General features: G+C 51.3%; 1 protein-coding gene across 1 annotated transcript in view; it reads left to right on the top strand.

The window, feature by feature from the left end:
• Positions 1–293: 293 nt before the first annotated feature.
• ATOSB (atos homolog B) overlaps positions 294–11,209 on the top strand; it is a 29,604-nt gene continuing 18,688 nt past the window's right edge. Inside the window, exon 1 of the mRNA XM_088520575.1 lies at positions 294–381. The gene's annotated coding sequence lies outside the window, so the exon portion shown is untranslated. The remainder of the gene's footprint in view (positions 382–11,209) is intronic.

Raw genomic sequence — 11,209 nt, 5'->3', positions numbered from 1 at the left:
GGATCCTGCTCTGGCTCTTTGGGGGAATCGCATGTTCACCCAGAATCACTCAGAGAATAGGGGTGGTGAGGTGGGAGAAACAGGGGGGCTGTAACTAGAGGGGGGCTCTTAGCACTGGTGATGGATGCAGAGGGTTGTTAAGGTGCTGGGATGCTCAGGGTGGTGCATGGCACTAGCCTCCCTGCCCTGGGGTGTGAGCAGTTAGTGTCTGCTGTCCAGGGGTCTCCTTGTGTGGGCCGGTTATTTCCCAGCTGTGTTTAACCCGTTTCTCCGCACTGTGCGCTTGTCTTTGCAGGCATCCCAGCCCAGCCGGAGCAAGAAATTCCCAGAGCACGGCGTGGCCACTGACAGCTGAGAGCAGCTTTTCCAGCCTGCACCAAGGTTAGGACCAGTGTGGTTGTCACCCGCTTGCCTTCCCTCAGCCTGGCAGTGTGATGGTCACTGGGAACGCTGACCTGTCCTCCCTCTCCTCAATGCTTGGGTCAGCTCTGTGGGGCTGGTGTCACTGCAGCAGGTGTTGGCAGTGCCCAGTTGCCTGGATGTTTCTGCTTCCTGCCCCGCTGGCAGTGTGGCAGGTGTGTGACCTATCCTGTTAAGACTGTTGAGCCCTGCATGCAGTCACAAAGTCCAAAGGCAGTACCTTTTAAGCCCTTTTAACTCTAGAGCGGAGGCCAGGCCTGTGACCAGGGCGAATGAGGTTCAGAAGCATTTCAGAAGAGCTGGTGTCCTTTTTGTTGCCGCTGTCAAGGAATCTGGAGATCAGGCCTCACTGATCTGAAGTGACCTGAAGGAGCAGGTTGTGATGGGTGTGAACTTCCTTCCACATGCCTGTGTCTGGATGCTTGCGTGCAGTAGGATGCAGTAGTGCCCACCGCCCCACACAGTGTGCTCCCATTGAGAAGAGAGCCTTCAGCAGGATCTCACCTTTGGAAAACTAAACTGAGCCCTTCTTGTACCTGAATGCTCAAGCGCAGTTCAGCCAGGAGAGGTTACATGTGGGAGCTGCTCTTTAGGACACATGACAGGACTGTATGTTGGGAAAGCAAGCCCAGCAGATGGCAAGAATTCCTTGCTTTTTCCCTGTGGTTCTTCCTCTGACTTCTCTGGCAAGAAGGTTAGGGCCAGGATACAGGGCTCTTTGCTAGGTTATTCACTCCTTGGGCCTACTTTGCAGACACTTGGTTAGATTTTTGGTGCCTTTGGCAAAAATGATACATGATGCTCTTGTTTACAAGCTCCATAGACCTGGTGAAGAGGGGGTTATAACCTCACCCGAAAGTGGTCAGTGTGACACTGTTCAGTTTGTTTTTAGCACTTTCTGGCTATTATTGTCCAGCCTTACTAGCTGATCTAGTACTAGGTCTCATTCCACAGGAAATGCCAAAGAAATATTGCTGCCCCTTCAGAGATGGAGATCCAGCTTCTTCATGGGTGCTGACGAGAACTATGTGAGGAATCCGCTCTTTACCTTACTGTGCTTGTTACCAGTAGGCTGGTAACAAGTTCTTGGGAGTGTTGGGACAGCTGAATCCTTGTTCAGTTCTCCCTGCTCCTAAGAAAGAAGTAGAGAATCATCTGCTGAGGCTAATTTTAGGCCTCTGAGTGTTGCCTGTGTCCCTCTGAACTCCTATTTGTGTTCTGTCCTGCTGGCTTTTAGAGCTGTGCCAGTCCTGTATCCCAGTGTGCAGAGGTTTTGCAGGTCCATAGTGTTTCAGGCATTAGGAAGAACTTGGATTTTGTGAATGACCATGCATTGCACAGAAGGAAGCTGGCTATGAGCTACCAATTTCCTTGCCTTTGCTTTCCCAAAGATGCAGCATCCCTCCTGTCACAGCAGTTGTTTCCTTTTGCTCTCTATGGATGCATTCACATGGAATGCAGTCTCCCACAAAGCCTTTGGGTGTGGAAATACCCCAAGACCCACTACAGAAAGAGATGTGAGCACCACTCTGGCTTTTTCTGCATGGCTGGATGGCAGCGTGGCATCTGCTACTGACATTCTCCAACCAAGCACAGCACAGGGTGACGCCTCCTGGCTTCTCCCTTATTTATTTACCCAAGAGTTTTGGCCCCTCTCAGCGTTTGGGTGTCCACCTGCTCATGTTATTTTTGTCCCAGCTGAGCTGAGGTTAGTGCTGAGCTTTGCTAAGTTTCACGTTGAGGCAAGACACAGCTCTGTAGTTTTAAGTGGGCTAAGAATAAAGTTGGGCCAAGACATAGTTAATGGTATCAGAAGGAAGCCGTATGGTCTCCTAAGTCCCATGACTCGCCCAGAATCAGGACTGAGGCTTTGCTCACTTCTGCTGTAATGATCAAATGATGTAACCATTTGTGGTGGGCCTTCCTGGACCTGGGGAAGAGCAAGGGAGGGGGCAGCATTGGGGAGGGAAGCTGAGCTTTTCAGAAATATATATATATATATATATATATTTAAATCCATTCTGTTAAGTCATTAAAATAATTCATCAAAGATGTTGGCAGGTATCACACTTGAATGCGGGTTACCAGGGTCTTCTGTCTTTCCCTTCCATCTCATGCCTCTGTAGGAAAGGAAAGAAAGAGGTGAGCTCTGCTAACACGCTGTGTTGGATAATTGTTTGACAGCACATAGCAACAGTCGACAACAGTTTTTAGGACAGGAAGTGAAGCCGGATCTTGTCTCCAGCTCAAGCCACAGCAAAGCTAAGTGCAGAAGAGCAGATCTGCCTAATGCGGGAATGGGCTGGGACAGGAGACATCTTAAGAGATGTCTGCTAGGCTGCAGCAAGAAGAATCTTGGATCTCTGCTTCCCTCAGGTCTGCCCCGGCACAACGTGGAAGAGGTGCGTGGAGCTTTCTGACATCCGGAAAGGCCTCCTGTGCCGCGGGTGACAGCGCGAGGGGGCTGGCTGGGCTGGGGGCTGCTTGTCACTGCATGGCGTAGGCAGGGTGTGAGTGCTGGGCTGGACGGATGGCAATGCCGAGTGGCAGGACATCCCCCCCGCTGTGATGCACTGCAGGCTGAGAGGAGGCGGGTCTCTGTGCCCCCTGGTCTGCCTGCCCAGGGATCCCAAATGGCGCCCTGGGAGCAGCCCAGGTTGGTGCCATGCACTGGGCCCGGTGAAAGGGAAGGGAGGGTGGCACCTCCATCCCATTATGCTCCTCGGGGTGATGTGGAGCTTTTGGGGCGCCGCGGAGCAGGTGGTGCAGAGCGAGCGCTGCGCTGGGGACAGCGACGCGGGGAGCGGAGACAAAGCCGGGAGGCAGCGGGACGGCCGGGGGTCGCTATGGCAACCCGCCGCTGGCAGCCATGTTCCCTGGTCCCCGCCGCTTGGGCGAGCGGCCGGGCCGGCCCGGAGCTGGGGGGATCTCTGCGTGCCGGGGATCCCGTCCTGCCTTGGGAATCTCCTTCCTGCCATCCCGCCTAGCTGTGTGCTGCGTTCTGGGCCTTCGGGCTCCTTGCGTGCTAACTTGGCGTGCAGAGCTCCTCAGAGCTCTTCTCCCCAGGCCCCTTGGGAGCCGCCTCGGGGTGGGAGGGATGGGTTGCCCAGTTTCTCCTCGCTGGGCAACAAGGAGGCAGCTCCTGTTTGGAGGCCTGTTCTGTCTGGAGCCTGGAGTTGCAGAGCAGGCCCAGCCCGAAAGAAGTCGCTCTCCTAAACCCGCTCGCTGAATCACAGGGACTGGCTTGTCATGTTGCTGCCCTTGCTCATCCTCAGGTGATCGGTGTCAGTGGATCCATCCATCTCTGCATCTCTCAAGGATGCCTGGCCCTGTGCCGTGCTGTCCGTCCCATGCAGCCTGCTTGCCTTGCTCCAGAGTGTCTGTAGGCTCATGGAAAGCAGAAGCTCTAATTGACTGTGTGATATGACCCTGAGACTCACGCCTAGAGCAGGTAAAGGAAGAGTTAAACATTTCTGAAGCTGCCTATGGGCATACCCTTTACCAGACCCTGGCAGGGGTCCCCATTCCTGTTACCAGGGACCATCGTCCAGGTCCATTCAGAGAGAGAATAAATCAGGAAGCCGAGCTGCTGCCTGGCTACAATGCGAGCGTAACTGGGACCTGATCTGTCTTCTGCAAAGTGCCTAAAGCCTTGAGTGTGAGCTACAAAGCTGGAAGCAAGCAGAATTTGTTCATCTTGACACGTACCAGGGTGGGAGCTGTAAACCTCTCTCGCTGCCCCCCTCAAGGTCACTGCTCGCAGTGTATGACCACATCCTGCCCCCAGCTCTGTCCTCAGTCCTGAATGGTAAAGAGCATGTGTCGCTTTCAGAGGATGCTCTGAACTTGTGCAGGTCAGACATGTGGGGCTGTTATAGGTGTAACACAGACACTGTTAGAGTGTCTGTGATGGGATTTCAGCTGGGATTAGGTGTTCATGCTGAACTGGAGGATGCATGTCTGGGCTGCCTGAGTAGCCCGATATTCACAAATGTCATGATTGTTTGCCTGAGCTGTAAGCCCTCCTTCCACCCATGACTCACAATACAAAACCTCAGGAGTGCCCATGAAAGCTGTTTCACTCTTTGCAGTCTGCCATAGAGTCTGCAGTGGTTGTAGGGTGATTTTAAGATGTGTATAGACTGCCCAACTCTGTCCTATGCTACAGTCCCAATTATCGTAAACTCCCAAATGTGTTAGACTTGTCTGCAAAATGTCCCCTGGACTCCAGACCTGGTGCTCCCAAGGGAGGACAAACAGGTAGATGGAAACTGGAGCATGGAGCCTAAGTGAAAGCTGCTCGTGACAGACAGCTGTGCCCTGCCTCCAACTTCCAAAAACATTCCTGTTCTTTACAAAGGGGAACAGCTTGCTTGCTCTGAGCTGGCCACTCAATCTCCCTTCTTTTGGGGGAAGCTGAGGCTGACATTAAGAGTATTTTCGAAATGACAGTTCAAAAATTGCTCTTAATGAATTTGACTTTCAGCACTTGGTGCTAGAACTGGCATTACAAAATATTATGGGCACAGTAATGGCAGTATGTGACCAAAATTAATCCAGCCAAACAGTAGTTCCCTCTGAGCGCATTTCTGCAGCCTGGTGTTTCTGATTCTGCCTCCAGTCTGAGGCCGCAGGTGTGCTGTGACATACCACCGAATGGCAGCAGAGCCCAGTGGAGAAGGCTCTGAAGTGTGTGTGTTCTGGTGGACTGATTGCTAGCTTTTAGGACAGAGATTAGGGTTTGAGAGGTGGGTGTTTTTTTTTTTTTTTTTTTTGTATTTATGCATCACTTAGCATGCTGAGATCCTTGTCTAAGACTGGAAATCCTGAGTGCTGTGACTTGAGTTACAGTTGTGTCATCTTTTGAGTGCTGCTCCCTCTGTTTCTGTTTTGCCTGCTCATTCTATACATTTTTAAGCATAGCACAAAGGAACAGAAAAGCCCAAAGGCATTGGGGTCACGCTGTCAGCTACCAGCTCGGGGAGGAGCATTTAGGGAGAGGCAGCCGAGAGAGATTTCCTTCTGGCTGAGCTGTCCCGTTGGAGTTTGGAAAGTTCTGTGCACTTACGCGCCGCGTTCTGCTGTTGCCCTCTCCTAGGCCAGTCTGGAACATGCATATCTGTTAATAGTGAGCTGGGGACACCGTGCTGAACAGCGTCGCTCTAGCTAATGTCCTTCTGGGCATCGGCAGCAATCCTAATGCTGCCTCCATTGAAACAGTGCTGAGGACTTCGGTAGAGAAAACGTGAGTCTTTGAGCCCAGAAACTGTGGCCTGGTGGGTGTTTCTACTTGCATTCCCTGAATTGTGATGAGGTAGTTGAGCGCAGCAGTGCTCTGCAGCCATTGCTGTCTGCTAGATGCATAAAGAATAGTTCATCAGAGCCAGCTCTGTGCTTTTCTCGGAGTTGGGGAATATCTGCGCTGTCTGTACTGAGGTTTTCTTACTGCCAATCAGCACTGCTGGAGCTACACAGGGAAGAAAGTAGCACAGACAGATGAGCCCTTCCCTTGCATCCTTTCAGTGCCGGTGTTTCCATCAGTGGTCAGATGGGAGTAGTTGGACCAGTAGTGGGCAAGAGAGTAAATCAGTTCTTGTGGCCCTCTTTGCTTGGCCACCAGTGAAAGAAAGTGGTTGTGGCATTGAATAGTAGGTCTGAGATATTCTTCTTTTACAATTCCTCTTCTAGGAGCATGCAACAGTTGAAAATATTAACAGATTTGAGAAACAAGCGTATTGTTAGTTTTTATCCTGGGCTGGCCCGCTTACTTCTCCCCTAGGCTTACCCCCTGAGATCTAAAGGGATTTGCTGTGACCTGTCCTGGCCATGTAATGAGTTTTCATAGAGAGAAGACATGAATTTGTAGGATCAGGCTGCTTTTCTGAAAGCGCTTCGCTTACTGCTGTGCCTGTTTCCTGTAGCTGAAGGGCTACTTAATGGGCTTGTATTGGTTGAGCAAATAGGCTTTGGATTTGGAATAGCTCTCTCCTTTCTCCTCTGCAGCTCTCTTCCTGGCAGTTGAGTAGGAATGATTTATTACAAATTACAGCTCTCTTTAATTGTGTTTCTCTACAATATCATACTGCCAGAAGAACTGAAGAAAACCCAGTGATGCTTCCGGTAGGAAGGCTGATATCAGAGGCCTGTCTTGCAGTAGAGGCTTGAAGCAAGGAATAACAGTGTGCCAGGAAGTGCCTGTATTCTTCTGCTGCTTGCTTTTGGATAAGAAAAGACATTTTGCCCTTGAAAGCTTCCCTACAAGGCAGCTCCAAACACTGGCTTGCTGATGGTGCAGCACCAATACAAACAGCGGTGAGAATGTTGCCCTGCAGAGCCTGAGAAAGGTGCAATCAAAGTGATGTCTGGAGGGAAAAGTTGAATTCTGTCATAAAATGAATCCCCAAATATTTTTCCCTAAGCACTTAAGAGAAAGTGTGTGACTTCTTGTAGGAATCTTTGCAAGGGAAAAGCAGGGAATTACCTTTTGAGTGAGCCTGTCTGGAACTTGATATGTCTCAGATGTATATTAAGAGTGAAATGAAAAGACAGTGCTGTGAAGTGATAGGGGATAATGAATTTAATCTAATAGGTTGTGTCCTGGGAAACAGAGCTGGGAGAGGGGAGGAAGGGAATGTGGTGCTTCACATGGTAGTAATAGGAAATACCACCCAAACTCACTTTCCCAGGGGGAACTGGAAGAATCTGTTCTTCAGGTGTCCCTAGGAAGATGGAACCAGGCAAATGAGTGACCTGAAGCTGAAGAGAGATCCCATGAATGTGTAGGTGAGCAGTGCACAACTGTTCCACAGCCTGAGTTTTGCTTTCCCGTTCAGTGATCCTGCTCAACCAGACAACAGCCTGGGACTCTTAACCTGGTTGTGATCACGACAAATGCAGTAGAGAAACAGTAAACCTTAATAACGTTAGTGAATTGTGTGAACTGGATCCTACGTGAACAAGCCTTCATCAGCAGCCTCTTTATCTGGAAGGTAGGTGGGTGGTGATTTGCTCCTGCCCTAAATCTGGACATCTTAAGGGATGCTGATCTCCTTGGTGTGCCCCCTGAGCTCAGCGTTGCCTGAAGAACAGAGGCTGCACTTAGGACCTTGTTTCAGGAAGCTCTAACAGGCCTTATCTGATGGGCCAGGCCCCAAAGAGCTTTTGGAGGTGTGTGGTGAAAATGCAGAGCCAAACTGAGGCCTCTACATAGAACCTGTGGTCCAGCTTTGTTAGCTAAGGATGTTTTTCTAAGCCTTTACTGGAAAATGCAAAAAAAAAAAAAAAAGAAAAAGGTGGGGGGAGTGTGGGCAAGTCCATGGATAGCTTTAAGACCACAGTAGTGAAAACTGGCACTGGATCTTGAGATGCATGAGTATTTTGAGTGTAAACATGGGAGCCAGGAGGCTTGGATCATGTACTTAGCTCTGACTTTGTGCCCAGAGGTTTTCAGGTGAGTCACAGGACTTCTCCATATCTTGCTCCTTGACATGAAAACAGTTAAGCTGTGCTCTGCCATTCCTGTCTCTGCTGTTGGGGCTGTTGGTTAATCTGTGGAGTGCTGTGGCAAATACTGTGAAGAATCACCCTTTTGCAATGCAGAATAATTTCCCTGACCTGGTTAGGCTGAGAGGGGACACACAGTCCCATTAGGACAGTCTGGTAACACTAGCTGGGAGATAAGAACAGATGGCTGTATTGATAAGGGCAAAGGAAGTGGGAGCTTGGGCCTGGAGGAGGAGGGGGCCTGACGGTGAGATGGAAGAAACAGTCCTGGTGGGAAGGATTCTTGTTGGAGGAAGGGAGGAAGAAAGAGCCTTTTCCTGCTGGAAATGTCCCCTGAGGAAGAGCATAAGGCTGTCTCACCTGAGGGGGTTGGCAGAGGGGGCAGACAGGTGTTTTGTAAGAGGTATCCAAGTGCGGGGTGAGGAGATGCCTGCAGCTGCTCCCCCATGGGTTTGAGCAGTGCCAATGCTGCTGGCACTCACTCTGCTCCGAGCTGGTGGAGGCTGCGTGAACAGAGGCGAAAGGCCCTGCCCCAGGGAGGGCACCTCCAAAGTGCAGAAGAGGCTGCAGCCTGGAGCGCCTGCAGGCAGGTTCCGCTTTGACAGAAGGGGGAAGTTGGCTTTTAAAATGACCTGCCCAGGCTAGGACTGGATTTTGCATGTATAGTTAAGCAGGAAAGCTCTAGTCTAGCTGCTTTCCTAGCCCTTGTGCTTAGTGCTGTCTGTGCGGGTTGCCACGTGGGGCACAGCAAAGGAAAGAGGGGAGGGATGGCCGGCTGGAAGCTGCGTTTCCCTTCCCACAGCAAGGTGGAAAGAGGAGGTGGCGAGCTGCCACCCCGAGCGCGGGGCGGCGCGAGCCAGCGGGGCAGCGCGCGCAGGTTGTGCAGGAGGCTGCAGGATGTGCTGAGTCAACGTGCGCGGCCCCCCCGCCGGCGGGTTGCACAGGGCTGCCAAGACCATGGGGTTTTCCAGCTCGCAGGAAGGGCAAGCGCCAGCTGCGAGCCACACGGCATGCTTTCCATTTTTAGCAAACTTGAATTCGTGTTACTGACCAGAAAAGGCAATTTAATCCTTAAAACTCTTCCAGGTTGGGTTAGCAGACACTTGGCCATTCAGCTTCATCCTTTGCCGCAGACATGTGCTCCCCAATCTAAGCTTTTATTTAAAGAAATTCCACATCTGGTTCTTTCTGTTGGAACAGACAACCTTGGATGTGATTTTTTTTTTTTTTTTTTTTTTAGGAACAAAGGGCTGGTGCTTCAGTGTGGTCTGGTCAGGAGATTAAAAGTGCTCCCAGGAATATTCTATGAGTCCTGGGGACCAGCCTGCCCATTTCCCTAGGTCCTGGGCAGAGGCAGAGACGGACACATACTTCCTTCCAGCCTCTGTACTTTTGCTGAGCAAGTCACTGCAGCAAGTATGTAAGCTAGTGGCATTGAGGTTTTTCTATTTTTTTTTTCTACTCCCTGGGCAGGGAGAAATGTAGGCGGCAAAGAGCTTCTGTGAAAAGGACAAGCTAGCCAGGAGTTCCTGGAAGCAGCAACTTCCTCTGTTCACCTTGGTAGGTGGCTCTTTCTCAAGCCAGTGATGTGTGTGCCAGTTCCTGTAAGCAAGAAGTGTTTCAGCTGAAGCATCAACTTCATGTACTTCTTGCAGCCTAGCAAACTACCCTCATCCACAATCAGACTGAACTTCTCTTTCTGTAAGTGTAATTCTGTAATTCTCCGCTGCCAGTTCCCAGCTGGCTGGCCTGAAATGTGCTCTCTGCCCTGTCAAGGGATGCGCTGCTGCTCTTTTTTGCCCCTTGGGCTGTAGAAGAGGAGTACAAGGAAATTGCAAGGGATCCTGCTTGGTGTGGGAGAGACCTCAAAAGCAAGTGCAGCTCAGCTAGCTGCTGTCTGTTCTTCCCAGAGCCTGGGTTGAAGGAGGGTATTAAGGGTGCTGTGTTAGGTCTGTTATTCACAAATGCAAAGCTGATCCTAGGAAACTGTTGCCATCTGTCTCAAATCAGAGCAGTTCCCTAGCTGCTCTGGATGTTGGGCACAACAGCCCAACAGGGTTTGCTCTCAGCCTCCCTCTTCCCTGGGGCTAGAGCAGGGAGCCAGCCTGACCTAGGAGCTTGCAGAGGTTCTCTGTTGTCTCTCACTCCCAGAGCTTGTGGGGAAGCCCATCTATTTTGATACTGACAGGTTGATTCAAGTATGTGCATTTTAATTACTGCCCTTGTCCCACTGGTGGCTGCTGAGGTTTGTTCAGGAGCTTACCCAGCTCTGTGACCTTGGTGACGCCGTGACCATGGTGGTGGCTCTGGGCTCGCTGAGGACATGCAGAGAGCAGTATAAAGCTTTCGTGCCACCTCACCAAACGCGACCCTGGGGACTGAAGCATTCTAGCCAAAGGATGGGTGGTGCATGGAGGAAGTCACTAGCTCCCTGTGTGACCCTGGTTAAGATTCCTGGTTTCTGTTTTGGTTTTCTGTGCCCTGAAAAAGGAGGAAGGCTCTGTGAGTGTATTGTGAGGATCAGGAGGCAGTGGGTACTGCAACTGTGTCATACATATAAAAACCCTGGGAGATTCATTAACTGAATCAGCAGCTTTTTGCTTATAGTGCTGAACCCTGATAGAAAATCATGCTTTGTCCCTATTAAATACGTGACCTTGCAGCCTCAGACGTTGTTCTGCCTCTGTAGCCAAAGCAGGGGTTTGGTCTGGCCTCGCTTTCTCAGATATCAGGGCTTTCTGACCGACTGGGGCTCTATGACCCTGCTGGAGACACCATGCTTGGCTGCTCTGTCCTCTTGTCCTCAGCACTGCCTGTCCCAAGTCACCCACGTGTCACTGTAGACCAAATGCTGTAGACTAAATAGATATGGTCAGAGCCCCCCCATCAGCGCGTGTCTGACTTGTCGGGTGTGGGGCAGAAAGTGTGAAAGAAAATCTGATCCCTGTAATTTTTCTCCCTCATTGATGGGGAATGGATCCTTCAGACACGCGGCTGCTGCAAGCAGCAGCGCGAATCCGCGCAGCCGGCGTGTTGCGCAGACCGGCGTCTCTGGCGCGCGCCTGCTCCCTCACGCGGTCCCTGGCACGGATGGATGCGCTCTGGTACGCGGAGCTGCTCGGCAGCTGTGGGGCTTGTGCTGCAGCTCTCGCTGGACTCCGGCGTGGCGAGGAGCTGGGCTGAGGTGCGCGACGCTCCTCCTGTAGCCTTCGACTCCTCTGGCCCTTTCTAAGAAAGAGGCTGTGTTTAGAAGAGCCTTTGGAAGAGAGGCTGTGTTTAGAAGAGC

The sequence above is a fragment of the Tinamus guttatus genome, unplaced genomic scaffold, assembly GCF_059628265.1.
Source record: "Tinamus guttatus ecotype Peru unplaced genomic scaffold, ASM5962826v1 Tinamus_guttatus_pri_ptg000092l, whole genome shotgun sequence".
NCBI classification, from domain to species: Eukaryota; Metazoa; Chordata; class Aves; order Tinamiformes; family Tinamidae; genus Tinamus; species Tinamus guttatus.
Note: the sequence above shows the minus strand (reverse complement) of the source record. Positions and strands in the feature narration are given on the sequence as shown.